The sequence below is a fragment of the Chiloscyllium punctatum genome, chromosome 7 (genome assembly GCF_047496795.1).
Source record: "Chiloscyllium punctatum isolate Juve2018m chromosome 7, sChiPun1.3, whole genome shotgun sequence".
NCBI classification, from domain to species: domain Eukaryota; kingdom Metazoa; phylum Chordata; class Chondrichthyes; order Orectolobiformes; family Hemiscylliidae; genus Chiloscyllium; species Chiloscyllium punctatum.
Window position 1 is genome coordinate 112,038,185 of NC_092745.1, and position 3,329 is coordinate 112,041,513.

Genomic DNA, 3,329 nt, shown 5'->3' on the forward strand with positions numbered 1-3,329 from the left:
TGCTACTATCCAACTCCACATTCCGCCCATGGGTTGATCAACATGTCCCCTCCCAAGACAGGGAGAAAGGGAGAAAGTGAGGACTCCAGATGCTGGAGATCAGAGTTGGGAGTGTGGAAAAACATGGCAGGTCAGGCAGCATCCGAGGAGCAGGAGAATTGACATTTTGGACATAAGCCCTTCATCAGGAATGAAGCTTGTGGGCTGGTGGGCTCAGAGATAAATGGGGGGCGGGGGGGGGGGGGGGGGGAGGTGGGGCTGGGGTGAAGGTAGCTGAGAAAGCAATAGGTAGATGAAGATGGGGGAGAAGGTAATAGGTCGGAGAGGAGGATGGAGCAGATAGATGGGAAAGACAATGGACAGGAAAAAAGGATGGTGCCGAGTTGGAGGCTTGGGACTGGGATAAGGTGAGGGGGGACAGGAAATAAGGAAACTGGTGGAATCCACATTAATCCTGTTTGGTTGCAGGGTCCCAAGGTGGAAGATGAGGCATTCTTCCTCCAGGCGTCGGGGTGTTAAGATATGGCGATGGAGCAGGCCCAGGACCTGCATGTGGAGTGCGAGGGGGAGTTGAAGTGTTCAGCCAAGGGGTGGTGTGGTTGGTTGGTGTAGGTTTCTCAGAGATGTTCTCTGAAATGATCCGCAAGTAGGAATCCTGTCTCCCCAATGTAGAGGAGACCATATCATGTGCGACGGATACAGTAGATGACATTAGTGGAGGTACAGTTAAATTTCTGTCAGATATGGAAGGATCCTTTGGGGCCTTGGATGGAGGTGAGGGGGAAGGAATGGGCTTGGGTTTTGCACTTTCTGCGATGGCAGGGGATGGTGCTGGGAGTGGGGTGAGGGCTCATGGAAGTGGGGGGGAGGCATGGATCTGACAAGGGAGTCGCACAGGGAATGGTCTCTCCAAAGCACTGGTAGGGGTGGGGAGGGAAATATATCCCTAGTGGTGCGGTCTGTTTGTAGTTGGCAGAAATTGCGGAGGATGATGTATATGGAGGTTGGTGGGATGGAAGATGAGGACCGGGGTTGCATTGGGAGGGGTGGGGTTTAAGGGTGGAGGTGTGGGAAGTGGCAGAGATGCGCTGGAGGGCATCGTCGACCAAGTGGGAGGGGACATTGTGATCTTTGAAGAAAGAGGCCATCTGGGATTTCTATGTTGGAATTGGTCATCCTGGGAACAGATGTGGCGGAGGCGGAGGATTTGGGAATAAGTGATGGCTTTTTACAGGAGGGAGGGAAATGAGAGGTGTAGTCCAGCTAGCTGTGGCGTCTGTGGGTTTGTAGTAGATGTCTGTGGTTAGGTGGTCACCAGAGATAGAGATGGAGAGGTCCGGGAAGGGGAGGGAGGTGTCTGAGATGGTCCAGGTGAATTTGAGCTCAGGGTGAAAGGTGTTAGTGAAGTTGATGAACTGTTCAACTTTCTTGTGGGAGGATGAGGTAGCGCTGATACAGTCTTCAATGTAACAGAGGAAAAGGTGGGAGATGATGCTGGATTAGCTGCAGAAGATGGTCTTTTCCACATACCTGACAAAGAGGCAGGCATAGCAGGGGCCCATATGGGTGCCCACAGGTACCTCTTTGGTTTGGAGGAACTGGGAGGATTGGAAGGAGAAGTTGTTAAGAGTGAGGATCAGTTCAGCCAATCGAATGAGTGTGTCAGTGGAAGGGCACTGGTTGGGACAGCATGAGAAAAAGAAACAGAGGGCTTGGAGGCCTTCATTGTGGCAGATAGATGTGTACAGGGACTGAATGTCCATGGTGAAGTTAAGGCATAGGGATCCGGGAAAATAAAGATTTTGGAGGAGGTGAAGGACATGGGTGGTGTTTTGAACGTAGGTGGGGAGTTCCTGGACTAAGGACGGTGTCACGGTATGCAGCGATGAGTTCAGTGGGACAGGAACAGGCTGAGACAATGGGTCACCGGGGAAGTCAGGCTTATGAATCTTCAGTAGGTGATAGAATCAGGTGGCGCGGGTTTCCCAGACTCTAAGGTTGGAGGCTGTGGATGGGAGATCTCCTGAGGTGATGAGGTTGTGGATGGTCAGAGAGATGATGGTTTGGTGATAGGAGGTGAGGTTGTGGTCAAGGGGGCAGTAGGAGGAAATGTCTGTGAGTTGGAGCCTGGCTTCAGTGGTGTAGAGGTTGGTGTGCCAAACTACCACTGCACCAACTCCCCCCCCACCCCCCTCACCTTGTCTGCTGGTTTGATGAGAGGTAAGGAGACAGGCAGAAGGCTGAAAGAAACACAGTAAGCCATCAAATATTGACTTCTACACTTCAGGAGGTGTAGAAATCAACATTTCAGGTGTAACCCTTCTGCAGGACCAGGTCAGGATGGCAGATTTTCTTCCCTAAAGACATTAGTGAACCAGATGGGATTTTTTTCTGAAAATCAACAATGGGTTCGTGGCACTAGACTCTTAATTCCAAACTTTTACTCAAATTCCACTATCTGTCATTGCAGGGTTTGTACCTGGGTCTCAGAATATTACCTGGGTCTCTTAATTAACAACCCAGAAATAAATCATTAAGTTGTTGCCTTCTTCTTAACCACCTTATCTATCTGTTCTACTGCCTTCATAGATCTATGGACATGTACAGCAAGGTCTTTATAACCTTCTGTACGTCCTTGGGTCCCTAACATTCAAAGTGTGCTACTTTTTCTTATTAATCCCTCCCAAAATACATCTCCTTACACTTTTGTTGATAGTTAGCCCATCTGAGCAGCCCATCTATATCTATCCTGTATTCTGAGGCTTTCCTCCTTGCCATTTATCACACCACCAATTCTTGCTATCTGCGAACTTTCTGATCACATCTCCTACACTAATGTACACTACAAATAAGGAGGGACACAATGTGCGACAATGTGCAAGATGAGGTTGAGGCAGAAGTAGCGACTCAATTCATGGAAAAGTACATCCATTGACAAGTGCTGTGCTACAGGAACATAGGAGCAGGATTAGCAGCACCTAGCCATCAAATCTGATTTGTAATTCAATCAGGTCACAATGATCATTTCCCTCAATTCCACTTTTACGAGCTATCTCACAATAGTATCCAGAAAACTTGCAATTTCTGTGTTAAATGACATCAATAATTGAGGTTCCATGGCTCTTTACAGTAGAGAATGCCAAAGGGTCACCACTCTCTAAGTGAAGAAATTTCTCCTAATCTCAGTCTTACCTGGCCTATCCCTTTGTCTGAGACCATACCTCAAATTCTGGACTCAACAGCCAAGGGAAGCATTCTAGTAACATTCATCTTGTCGAGTAAGCCTTATAAAAATGTTGCTAGTCTCAGTTAGATTATCTGTTATTTTT